The sequence below is a fragment of the Cervus canadensis genome, chromosome 32 (genome assembly GCF_019320065.1).
Source record: "Cervus canadensis isolate Bull #8, Minnesota chromosome 32, ASM1932006v1, whole genome shotgun sequence".
Lineage (NCBI taxonomy): Eukaryota > Metazoa > Chordata > Mammalia > Artiodactyla > Cervidae > Cervus > Cervus canadensis.
This window is the reverse complement of record NC_057417.1, coordinates 30615228-30628383: the sequence shown is the minus strand read 5'-3', so window position 1 is coordinate 30628383 and position 13156 is coordinate 30615228. Positions and strand designations below refer to the sequence as shown.

Sequence of the window (13156 nt, the reverse complement as noted above, 5' to 3'; positions counted from 1 at the left end):
TGGTCATCATCTTCTCCTCCATAACATTAAATCCCTGATCCCTACCTCACAGCCTTAGTGTGGGGGCATATGGGACCACAGACGCAGAAGCGTTGTGCGGTGGCTGGGGGTACACAACTCTGAGGAGTTATCAGTCTATTTGTTATTCTCAGTGGTATGTGTGTGCTTAGTCACTCAATCGTGTTGGACTCTTTGCAACCCAGTGGACTGTAGCCCACCAGGCCCCTCTGTTCATGGGATTTTCCCAGCAAGACTACTGGAGTGGGTGGCCACTTCCTACTCCAGGGGTTCTTCCAGAGCCAGGGATCGAATCCTCGCCTCTTGCATCTCCTGCATTGGCAGGTAGATTCTTTACCACTAGCACCACCTGGGAAGCCATTATTCTTGGTTATTAAGACCTAATAGCACCAAGACAATGAAAGTGACGTGAGAAGCAGCCCCAGCCTGTACAACAGTTTTGTAAACCATCCTCTCTTTTTCCTCTAGCACCCAGGGAAGCCCTGGCTCCCACCAGTGGTTCCTTTCTGCTCCTCCCTCAGCTGAGCCACGATGCCCGGTGCATACAAAGGTGAATGCGGGGCTAATGTGGACCAGATGCCCTTCCTGGCACCTCCCGATAAGGGGAGGATCGAAGCCATGAACAAGCCCTATGACATCAAGAGGTCCGGCGGGGTCAAGAATGAGAAGGGAAAAAAAAAAAAAAGAATGAGAAGGGGGGCTTTGTTGCTGGGGAGAACCAGTCTGAACAGGGTGACCAAGTCACCGTGAAGACGATCACCAACCAGGTGGGTGGGAAATGATCCCCAGGATGAAACAGCTTTAGGAGTGCTGAAACCCCAGGATTCAAGAGGCAGAGTGGTAAGAAGAGCAGATGCCTCTGAGTCCCCTGTGCTGGGTTCAAGTGCAGACTCAATGACACTCAGCCTGTGGGGCCCTGAGCAAAACACTTACCCTCTCTGACCTTTGGTTTTCTTACAGTAGAGATTCGAATGTGATAGGACATGGAAGTACTTTGTATGCTCTGTAAAACAGTGAATGTGTGGAAGAGATCATAACGAGAGTTGCATGTGCGCGCGCTCAGTTGTTTCAGGCATATCCGACTGACTCCTTGCGACCCTATGGACTGCAGCCTGCCAGGCTCCTCTGTCCGTGGGATTCTCCAGGCAAGAATACGGAAGTGGGTTGCCATGTCCTCCTCCAGGGGATCTTCCTGGCCCAGAGATCAAACTTGCATCCCCTGCAGCTCCTGCATTGGCAGGCAGACTTTTTACCACTTGAGCCACCTAGGAAGCCCATCATGAGAGTTACTTATCTTTAAAGCCCCAGACAGCTCTCATGTGGAATCAATTTTCTAAGGGTGAGAAGGAGCATCCCATCCATCAGGAATTGTGTGATGTGCCCACGATGGCGTGAGGACTGTGAGACAGGACCTGGAATGCCCTGGGCAACCCCGCTGAGCTCTCCAGTGTCATGAGCTACAGACAGTGGCACCGAGCCCCTTGCTGCGTGGTGGTGCTGAGCTGGGGCTGCCTTATCCTGGCTTGAAAGGATCCAACCCTAAACATTCAGGGGCTTTGCAGGTGGTCGTTAAACCTTTGGCGTCCTGGTGTCAGCCATGGTGGAATTGACAAAAGCTACAAATCATGGATTTTTTTTCCCCCCCGTATAGCTGGTTTACTAGCACAGCCCTCTCTGTTGATCCACACTGTGTCCAGCTACAAGGACGGACTTCAGAGAGTGGCTAGAAAATCTGGTTTAGGAGACCCCTCACCTGGGGCAGACTCCCGGGGAGGCACTGGATATTTTGCTTAATCCTTTTAATAACCTTATGGTAGTAGGATGAATGAACCCTATTTTGCAGAAGATTAAAGAGATTTTAGGGAACTTGCCTACAGCCACAAAGACAGTGAATGATGAATTCAGATTCAAGGCTTGCTGCATCTGGACTCACAGAGAACAAACTTAGGGTTGCCAGGTGCGAGAGTAGGGGGAAAAGATAGGGAGTTTGGGGTCTGCATGTACACTCTGCTATAGTTAAAATGGATGGCCAACAAGGTAGGTCCTACTATACAGCACAGGGAACTCTGCTCAATGTTACGTGGTGGCCCGGATGGGAGGGGAGTTTAGGGAAGAATGGATAGGTGTATATGTATGGCTGAGTCCTTTTGCTGTCCACTTGAAGCTATCACAATATTGTTAATTGGCTATACTCCAATATAAAATTAGAAGTTAAAAAAAATAAATCTGACAAATTTGGAAAAACAAAACCCCAAAGCTTACTGTGTCTGGCTCCAACGTCCATGCCCCTTCTACAGTGTCTCCTCATCTTCCACGTGGGCTGCGGGGGGTGGGGGTGGGGGTGGTGCATGTGATCAGCCCTTGGGTAATTTCAGGAATAAGGGCACAGAGACCTTCCATGATCAGAACTTGGCAATATCTAAGCTTTACTCTGTGCCTCGCCCCTCTTTGAGAGGAGTGGCCACAGGAAAAAGGAGGCTGCCACTGGGGTCCAGTGGTTTTGAATATGAAAGTCAAGATTAACTTGCGGGAGAAGCATCCTTCTCAGAAGGGCAGGGCACTGCAGTGTTGCCAGGAATGATGGATGATGAGAGCGAAGCGCCAGAGGCCCCAGTTTGGGTACAATTTAAAGACAACACAACTTCTGGGAGCGTCTGCAGTAGACACGCATACGGCAGGGTTTGGGACGGAAAAGACCGACTCGTCTGGCTCTTAATGATAAAGGCGCAGAATTCTATTTCTCTGCTGGGGCTGAAAGACAAGTGTTTGCCTGTGGGTGAGGCCCAGAGATCAGGAAATTACAAGAAATGGACCCTGAATGAAACCTAGCTGGATTTACTGTGGGCGTGGTGACCATTACTGGGTGGATTTTTCAGAGCCGTCAAGATTTCAAATTATTTGCCTGTTGAACTCATAAATTATTAAAAGTCCCAGAAATCCCAGTAGGTGTTTGAGCCTCACATCTCAGGCTTCAGGCAGCAGAAAGATATTTGTTTTCTCGATCACATGCCTTGAGCTCTGGTCCCAGATGCTGCCACAAGAGCTGGTGCTAGTTTTCATTTACAGAGGAAAAGCTGGGGTGCAGAGTGGGGGAATTGGTTGTATTATTTTTACCCTAAAATATCTACTGTTCATCATTGTTGTCTTTTTTTCTTTTTGGTCTTGTTTGCTAGCTTGCTTTCAATTTTATCCTTCAAGGTGGTTTAGTGGGAGCAGGGGGAATGACACTTTTTAATGGAAAAGTTCATTGCTATTTAGAAACCACTGCTAATTCTCAAGGCAGAGGGCCAAGAGTCGCATCTCTGCACAGGGTCCCTGGGATCAATGAGCAAGTTCAGCTACCAGAATGGACTTGGCTGAAAGAGAAGCACTGGTTGGAGGTACTCTGAACATAGGGAGGGAACATCAAGGTCTTTTTACTTGATGCCACTTCAGTTCATGTAATCCTCCCAGCAGCCAGCCAAGGAAGCCACTGTCATCCCTACTTCAGAGGGGAGGCACCTAGAGCTCAGAGGGCCGTGGATGTTCCTCCCTGTCCAAACTCAATGGGACAGGGCTGCACCAGGAGTTGGACCCACTGATCCAGTGTTTTGCACGACGCCAGAGAGCGGGTGGTACTCTGCCCGATGCCGCCGTGGTGGTGAGACCATACTGTGTCCTCATGCGTGTGCTGTGTTTTGACTCCCAGACGCTCATCGTGAAGAAAGATGAACCCTTCCAAATTCTACCAAGCCAGTGACATGGCTGATGTGACTTTCCTGAACGAGGCCAGCGTCCTGGACAATCTGCGTCAATGCTACATCAACATGAGGATCTATATGAGTGCCAGGGCCAGGGTGGGGAGGAGGGGGTGGCTTCAGTTCTTCGGCTCCTCTCCTGACAGGGAGGGCACAATCCCCTCCCCAACAACCCATGCATGTTATGTCTGGGACAAAGGCAGAGGGACCATGCTTTTGACAGATCAGAATTTCCACCCCGAGGCTTTGGCACCTCAGTGATGGTACGATCTCTGTGGGCAGCTGATACACCCTTTACTGAGGCTGTCATCCACAAGTGCTCCTCCTGACCCATCCCAGCAAACCCTCCAATCAAAACATCATTTCCACCCAGTGATATCACACGGCTTCATTAAATGTCTTTCCCTGTCTGCCCATCCATCCTCCATCCATCCATTCACCTTTCCTTTCCTACCATTCTTCCATCTTTCATTTCTCCCTTCCTTCTATCCATCCATTCAAGCATTCATTCACTCAACAAGTACTTTGCTAGGATCAGCACAGTGAGTTACCATCAGTCCCTTAACTGTCTTAGAAATCCTAAGACTTCCCAAAGGTGCTGGAGGCTAAACTCAAGACTGGGATATCAGGAAGTTTACGTGTCTGCCTAACTAGATGTCTTTACTAGAAAGGAAAGAGGCAATCTGGTAGGGCTGGGTGAGCTGGGGCCCAGCTTCAAGGTCAGGGGACTTCCCTTCCCTGGGCTTTGGTGACAGAGCTGCCGCTGGCTTCTTCCCCTTGCCCTACTTCAATGCTGCTTCAGTTCCAGATTCAGACCTTCGGCAGCACCAGAGCTACAGGCAGCGCTGGAGGGTCTCTGGAAAACTCTTGGGGTCATTTGCTGGGCCCGTAGGCTAGTGGGGGCATCACTGGATTTCAGTCTGGGAAGAGCCACGTCTGCAGCCTGGCTGCGCCTTGAGCTTGGGCGGAGAATGTCCGTGTGGGCTCAAGGTCAAGCTCAGGGCCTGGGCTTGCTCAGAGCCCCTCTGCAGCTGAGCGCTTGCTCCCAAGGCTGGCCACACCACGACTCTGGGCGAAGGGACTGCAGGCTCTGTGGAGAGTGGCTTGCAGTCTGTGGACAGGGCAGGAGTCTGCTCTTGAATCCAAACACCTCGGTTAACCACTGACTGAAATACCGGGGTCGGCAGGGCAGCCGCCCTCTCGTGCCCCCCCTGCAAGGGCGGTGGGGGCCTCTCCTTTTCCTTCTGGCCCAGACACGGACAGGACTCGCTTCTGGTCTGCTCTCTCTGCCCCACCCCAACCCCCAGGACAGGGCTGGAGGGAAAGAGCGACTCAGTGGCTGGATCCCAGCTGAGACACAGTGCATCATCCTCTTACATCTTCACTTGGGCTCTCTGCCTCCTCTTTGCTCCTCTTTCTTTGGGTCGCTTTCTATTTAATAAAGTTCCTTTTTAAAACGCAATATAATGCAGCTCTGCTAAGGAAAAGCTGGGGGTGTGTACCCGGCTTGGACCAAAATGGAAAGTTTTCGAGTTGACGTGAAGAGAGGCAGAGAGTGGAGGCAAGAGAGGTCAGTGTGAACGTCCAGCAGGAGAAGTTTGGGACCCACGGATGTGGCCATTTTCTGCCCTCAAGTAATTTCTTTCACTACTTCATTGGTTTTTCTGATTTTTTTTCTTCAAATGGGATGATTTCCTGAAAAAATTGCCATACGGTAAAATAATATCTTCTTAAGAGTAGACCAATCCATATTGCCCACCAGTTGGCGGATTGAGTCCACAAAGTAAGAACTCCCTAAACTGTCAGGGAAAACCTCCCCCATGAAATAAATCCAAAAATCAAGATACGAAACAGTATTATGTATGTGAAATCTAAAACAGGACAGAAATGAACGTCTACGGAACAGAAACAGACCCAGAGACACTGAGAACAGGCTGGTAGTTGCCAAAGGGGATGGGTACGGGGTGGGACGGGGAAGGAGTAGGACTCGGGGATTAGCACATGCAAGCTTTTATCTACAGGAGGGGGAAACAACATGGTCCTACTGGACACTACAGGTAGCTATATTCAAGATTCTGTGATAACCATAATGGAAAAGATGATGAAAAAAGAATATACACGTATAACTGAATCACCTTGCCATACAGCAGAAATGAACACAACATTGTAAATCAACCGTGCTTCAAAAAAATTTTTTTCCATTAAAAAAATAAAAAATAATCAGTGTCCTAGAAGACAATTGTTTGCTTTAAGAACAAGGTGAGGGGATAAGAACGTTATCTCTGGGGTTTGTTTGTATAGTACGAGAAAAGGATATTAGAAACCAACACAGTGCTTCCTTCTGGGAGGAGGGGGCGGGCACTTCGCAGCTGGGGGACGTTTTGCTGCATATTTGTCCGTAGAAACGATTACATTATCAAAGCAGATACTGGGGTTGGCCAAAAAGATCGTTCTGGTTTTCCCGTAAGATGTTACAAAAAAAAACCCTAGTGAAAAAAAAAAAAAGAAAAAAAAAAACCCTAGTGAAATTTTGGCCAACCCAATAATTAGACCAAAAGAAAATGAAACAGATACATATTAAAGAGAAGCCTGGTTTTGCCTACTGGATAAAGAGTCAGACATAGATTCTGCTCTCAGAGAGAGCATCACGGAATCTTTCCAGGCTGGCAGGATGCTCCAGCCAGGATGCTCTGCAACGGGCCGGGGTCCAGAGGGAAGAGGGTGTCGGGAGAAGGGCCAGCTAATCCTCTTCCTTTCCTCCCACCAGACCTGCTCAGCCTTGCTCTGTGTGACAGTCAGCCCCTACCGGTGGCTGCCCATCCACGGGGCCCGCGTGGCCAACATGTACAAAGGCAAGAAGCATGCACAGAGATGTCACCCCACCCCTTCTCCATCTAGTACAGCACCTACCACGACAGGCTCATGGGTGTGTGTGGGGGTGGGGATAGGAGGGGGCTGCCGGGTCTGTCATGGCGGGGCAAGAAAAATCCCTTTGCTGCTAGGGCTCCAAATGCATAAGACCCCCGTGCTACCCAGTCCCAACCTTGATCCCTCATCACCCACTGAAGATTTTTTTTTTTAATATTGCTTGGTGAGTGCACTTGCTAAGTACCAGCCCTACCTCACACCCCATCTCATTTAAACATCACAAAAACATGGGATAACGAGCTAAATAATGTCCAGAACTCAAGTCAACGCTTAACCATTCCCTGGGCCATCTTTGCCATGCAGTGCAAAGTGATTTTTATTAATGTTACTATTTATGTTGCTTATGACTAGGCAGTTTTCTGGGATGGGGCTGGTAGAAATGGAGTGGCTGGTAAATTCTTGGGCCCTTCGGCAAGGATGTGGACTGCAGTGGCAGGCCTGTCGCCTCAGACCCCACGGGATCCTAGCTCTTCTTCGTCCGCTGGCCACTGCAGCTACGCTCCAAGCTGGGCGGGATGCAGGGAGATGCAGGCGGCATGGCTAGGGTGATGCCAAATGTTGAGTTTCTAAGTGTTTTCTAATTACATCTTCCTGTTGACTTTCCTCCCTACAGAGTGTGAAATCCAGTCTACGCTAATCACTTAAGTGTCCCTTCTGCCTCCCAGTCTATAGACATGTAATTAGGTCTGTGTCTTACACATGTAATTAAGCCTTCTTAGAATTAATTGGGGGGACTTTGTATGGAAATCTGCAGGCTGCGAACAAGTGGGCCTAGCAGGGTAAGGCTGCATCTGCTCAACGGAGTTGGGGTGAGGGGTTTCTGGGCCCAAGTCCCCTCCCGCCCCACCCTGTCTGCCCGGATGGCTGGGATGTGAAGACGCCCAGCCTGGACCTTGCATCTCTTTGCCTCTCTGCAGCCACTCCCCACTCTGCCCTTCACTTGTCTGCTCCTGCTCTCCATCTGCAGGGGAGAATCTGGTGCCGGCAAGACTGAGAACACGAAGAAAGTCGTCTTGTACTTTGGCAACAGCGGAGGAACTGGCAAACAGTCCTCGGATGGGAAGGGAGGGCCGTCTGGGGACACTTGGGGTCTCTGGGTCCACACAGCAGAGCCCTGTGACCCTCACAGCTGCTCTCTGGGTTAGGGCCACTTTACAGATGAGGAGATGGTCGCTTGGAGATAAGCGACTTGGGTGGAGTCCCGTGAGGAGAAGATGGCTGCAGATCCGGATGTGACTGACCGACTGGACAGACTCTGATGCCCCAGGCCACATCTGCCCCTAGAAGTGCCGTGCCAGAGCCCCGTGTGCTTGGCAGGGGAGAGAAGGGACTGCCAGCTCCTGGCTAAGCTGCTTCTGCAGGCCTGGGAGCCCCAGGGCCCAGGGAGCACTAGCTGGGCCAGCGGCAACTGTAAAAAGCCAACAGAGAGGAAAGGAAGACTTTGGAGGAGCACCAGGGATGCCCAGGGAATGGTTTTAAGGTTCACATAGGAGTCTCTCCACCAAGAGCAAAGGAAAGAAACAGCAGCTAAGAATCAAGGCCTGTCGTCTGGCAGGGGGGCTCCGATGGCAGGGGCTGCAGGGGGACAGTCCTCAGATGGTGGCCCTCCTCCCACGTCCCCTCAGTCCTTCTCTCCCCGCCTCCCCAAGGCCGTGCCTCTCCTGGGCTCCTGGCACATACACCACTGTCATTTGAAAGCCCTGGGTGCCCAGGCAGCAGCCGACAGGCCAGCCCACCTTGTGTTTCTCTCTGGGTCAGGGGTCCCTGGAGGAGCAAGTCATCCAGGCAAACCCTGTACTAGAAGCATTCAGGAACGCCAAGACCACGAGAAACAACACCTCCTCCAGCTTCATCAGTGTGACGGTGGCAGGGGTGACCCCAGGGTGGTGGGAAAGGCTTTTATCACCCCGTCCCAAGGGAGGAAGTCAGGGCTGACTGACACTCACCAGTGGGATGACACAAGTCCCAGCATCTCCTTCCCAGAGATTGTTATCAGTCAGGAACTTCCCTGGCGGTCCAGTGGTTAAGACTCCACACTGCCAACCCAGGGGACACAGGATCAATCCCTGGTTGGGGAGCTAAGACCCCCCCGCCCACAAGTCGTGCAGCCCGGCCAAAAAATATTAATAAATAAAAACAAAATGGTTTATAATAAATAATGCTTTTAAAAAACAAACAAAAAGAGTCCAATTCAGTATTTAAATCCAGGGGCCTTGAGTGCAGAGAAGTGGGCACAAGGTGATGGAAGGACTAAGAAGTCAGAACAGGAACCCAGAGATCGCAGCGGCTGGAGGCTGATCCCCCCACCCCCACCCAGGGGCCCCACGGCAGCGGGATGCGGGAGAGGCGCTGTCCCCAGGGCCCTGGTGGCCCTGAAGCCTGTCTGGCGGGAGCTGGGTCATGGACGGAGCTCAGTGGTGCCCTGCCTTTCCCTGCTGACCCCGTATCTCCTGCTGGGGTCAGCAGGGCCTCTCACTGCCTGGAGAAGAGGGCTGGGCGGGGAGGAGGTGAGGGCAAAAGGTGATGGAGACGTTGAGACTCCGATTTCCAGGAGAGTTTGTCCTTGGCTGATTCGGTGTCTCTCTTTAAGGAGACTTGGAACAGCGCCCTCTATGTGTCTGTCAGTTCAGTCGCTCAGTCGTGTCTGACTCTGCGACCCCATGGACTGCAGCATGCCAGGCCTCCCACCCTGTCCATTGCCAACCCCCGGAGCTTACTCAAACTCATACCCGTTGAGTCAGTGATGCCATCCAACAATCTCATCCTCTGTCGTCCCCTGCTCCTCCCATCTTCAATCTTTCCCAGGATCAGGGTCTGTTCTCATGAGTCAGTTCTTTTCATCAGGTGGCCAAAGTATTGGAGTTTCAGCTTCAGCATCAGTCTTTCCAATGAATATTCAGGACTGATAATTCCCAGTACGCCTGCCTAGGGTGGAATTCCAGAGGGTCCTAGCAGGGCACTCCTCTGCTCCATAAGATGCCCCAAAGCTGCAGGCTACCCCCAGACCATAGGTTTAGCTCCAAGACCTACCCACGTCGTTCTCTGCCTGTCCGAGTGGGAAATCCAGAACTCCACATACAGCCACCTCTGGCCCAGTCACCTTCCTTCAGTACCCTTAGAATTCGGGGGTGGGGGACGCGGCATGGTGGGGCGGTCAATGAGCGACCGCAGCCAGTGAGTGACCAGGTGACAAGCTTGGTCTGGAGTGCCACACGTGCTCCCTCATGACCCTCCCTGCCCCGGGCAAGTTCATCTGGATCCACTTCGGAGCTACGGGCAAGTTGGCGGGAGTGGACATCGAGAGCTGTGAGTCAGGCCTTTCAGAGGGTTCTTGGGGGGCAGGACCAGCTACCATTATGGGGTACAGCGCACAGTGAAAGCATGGGCCCCTTGTTCCAAACGTACTGAGAATTTCCACATAGCAGCAGAGGGACTCAAGCACGGGGCCCGGCTGAGCAGAGCCTGGCTCACACGCGGGAGGTCAGCCCTACTCCCGGGCCCCCTCCCTCAGGAGCCAGCCCCCTGCCCCGGCCATGGGTCTGGGGGACAGGGAAGAGGGCCCATGCCTGGACATGGCACTGGGCTCTATGCGGAGGGGAGCCCTGCACTCCAGGGAGAATGGGCTGAACTCACGGGCACGTTGGCTTCTTCTTTCCCGGATCTCTTGGAGAACTCTCGTGTCATCTCACGGCAAGCAGCCGAGAGGAGCTACCACATTTTCTACCAGATTCTCTCCAACAGGAAGCCTGAGCTTGTCGGTAAAGATCTTCACATCTCTCTCATTATCCCTTAACTGATGTTCCACTATTTCCAATAATGAAAGAATTTCCTGTGCGTGGAGGGGTTCTGTGGTTCTACACAAATCTCTTTAGTTGAGAATTATGTGAAGTTACAGGGAAGTTTCTCAAAGCTCGATTCACACCCACCTTCACAATAGCCTATGAGGCTTCACACCATTGCTGGCCCATTTCACAGATGGGGCTTTGAGATGCCATGGTTGAGACATGGACCTGGGGTGCAGGGCTTTAGATCCACCTGCCTCCTCCCCTGACTCCTTGTCTGGGTTTCCCAAGTGACTCAGTGGTGAAGAATCTGCCTGCCAATTCAGGAGAGGCAGAAAACATAGGTTCGATCCCTGGGTTGGGAAGATCCCCTGGAAAAGCAAATGGCCAGCCCACTCCAGTATGTTTGCCTGGAAAATCCCATGGACAGAGGAGCCTGACAGGCTACAGTCCACAGGGTCGCAAAGAGTCAGACACGACTGAGCAACTGGGCATGCGTGCACGCCTTCCGTGTCTTGCTCAGACAGCAGCAGAGAGGTCAGCCCAGGACCACTGCATGTGGACACAGTCCACCCTGGGCACAGTTCAGCAAGCGGACTGCATTCATGCCCTCAGCTGGATGCCCTGGTGCAGCCAACAACCTGCTCAACTGTCCATGGCAGACCTGCTCAGAAGCTAAGGTCCAGAGAGAGAGAGGCATGCGGCATGTGTCAGGGAAGTTGAGTGTTAGTGGGCCCTCTGGATGGAGCTCAAGTTCTCCTGTCTACCACACTCCCCACCAAGCCCTACTGCCTTCCTGACCCTGGAGCAGAGTGGCAGGCACCATTTATGTTCCTTCTCAGGCTATAGTTTCTCTCAACAGTAGAGAGAAAAGGAAAGGACAGTATTTCTTGCATCCATGTCTCTTCCAGAAGTGAAAAAGACAGAACAAGAGGGGCACATATTTGAAGAAAAATAGAAGTGAGTGTGTTTCTTTGTAAAAGTGACAACATCCCAGGCATATTATATGCAAGTGATTATTACTACCTGCTGCAATCTTTGGTTTACTTCTGCCTTTGAGCATGACCTGCTTTTTACAGGAGAGAGAATAGAAAGATGTGCATTCATTTATTCCAGAAACATCTACTAATTGTCTACTAGGTGCCAGGTCCTGGGCCAAGTGACAAAGGGCACAGCCATTCCTGAGACCCTCCTGTGACTCCAGAGTTCCTTACGTGCCTCATTCAAGTCCCTCCCTAAGTCCAGGTGACCTCAAGGGGCACGGAGCACGTTGTATTCAGCTCTGTAACCACCACGATAACACCATCATACATGGCACGGGGAGGCATTTAGAGATAGAGCTTAAAAATGAAAAAGAAGGGACTTCTCTGGCATTCCAGTGGTTAAGACTTCGCCTCCCAACGCAGGGGGTGTGAGTTCGATCCCTGTGGTCAGGGAGCTAAGATCCTGTATGCCTCAGGGCCAAAAAGACAAAACATAAAACAGAAGCAATATTGTGACAAATTCAACAAAGGACTGAAAACTGGTCCACGTCAAAAAAAATCTTTTTAAAAAACCAAAAAAGAAGGAAACCACGCGTCACCAGCCCGCTAACCTGCTTTCTTGCAGAAAGGCTGCTGCTGGTCCCCAACCCGAAGAAGTGCCCCTGGGTGAGACAGGGCGTCACCGTGGTGGGTAACATGCACGACGGGGAGGAGCTGCAGATCACAGACGCGGGTGGGCGGGCATGGCCGGCGAAAGACGGGGCAACTCTGCGGCCTGTAGGCCCTGCCATCTGAACTGGGAGGGGTGGGGCCGGAGGCCACACGCAGAGTTGCCAGGCAGCAGCCTGGATTGTCCCGTGGAGATTTCTGGGGTTGCAGCCGGCATTTTCCCCAAGCCTGTCGTAGTGAGCAGAGTTTCTCTCTGCAGAGTTGAGCTGTTACTCGACAGGGACTTGCGGGGTGGTCTACTCCACATAACTCCTCCTCCTCCCCAGCCCAGCGAGACATCACCCTCTAGTCCCTCCAGTTCCCAAGGCACCTCTCTCTCCTCCTCTGTGATGCTGAGCACCTGGGACTTCCGTTAGAATGCTGTGTAACTCTCTCTTTTTTTGACAAAAGAATCAAATCCTGATGCATCTTCGCCTTCCCCTTCTCTCAGGACCTAGCAAGGAGCCTGTACAATAATGGTGGGGATTATAACACTACTTCCCATTTGTTCCTATCACTCTGGTCTATCTTTATGACCACCTACAGGCCCCATTTTGCAGAGACTACACTGAGGCCGGAAGGTTAAATGAATACAAGGACTACCTTGCAGAGCATCTGGCCTGGGCTCCTGGGAGCAAAGACTCACTCCGGTCAGGGTCTGTCTGACCTCCAGCGTCCAGACCGAGCCGCCATGGCCCATTGGTGCCCCCTGATGGTGACCTCCACTCCAAGAAACAGGAAGCCAGGAGCTCCTTGGTGTTCTTCCCCCGGTGGCCTTGCAGGAAGCCTTTGATATGCTGGGTTTCAGCGCTGAGAAGACCAACGTGTATAAGCTGACTGGGGGGCATCACGCACTTTGGGAACGTGAAGCTCAGGCAGAAACCCAGAGAGCGGCAGGCCAAGGTGGACACCACAGAGGGCAGGCGTGGGGCGGGGGCTGTGCGGGGAGCGGGCGGCCAGCAGCGGGGGCAGGGGGGCTTGGGGCTCTCCAGGGCTTCCT

At 52.0% G+C, this 13156-nt stretch overlaps 1 pseudogene; it reads left to right on the top strand.

Annotated features, from left to right (window-relative positions):
• The first annotated feature begins 549 nt into the window (after positions 1–549).
• Positions 550–13156, top strand: part of LOC122432893 — a 40055-nt pseudogene continuing 27448 nt past the window's right edge.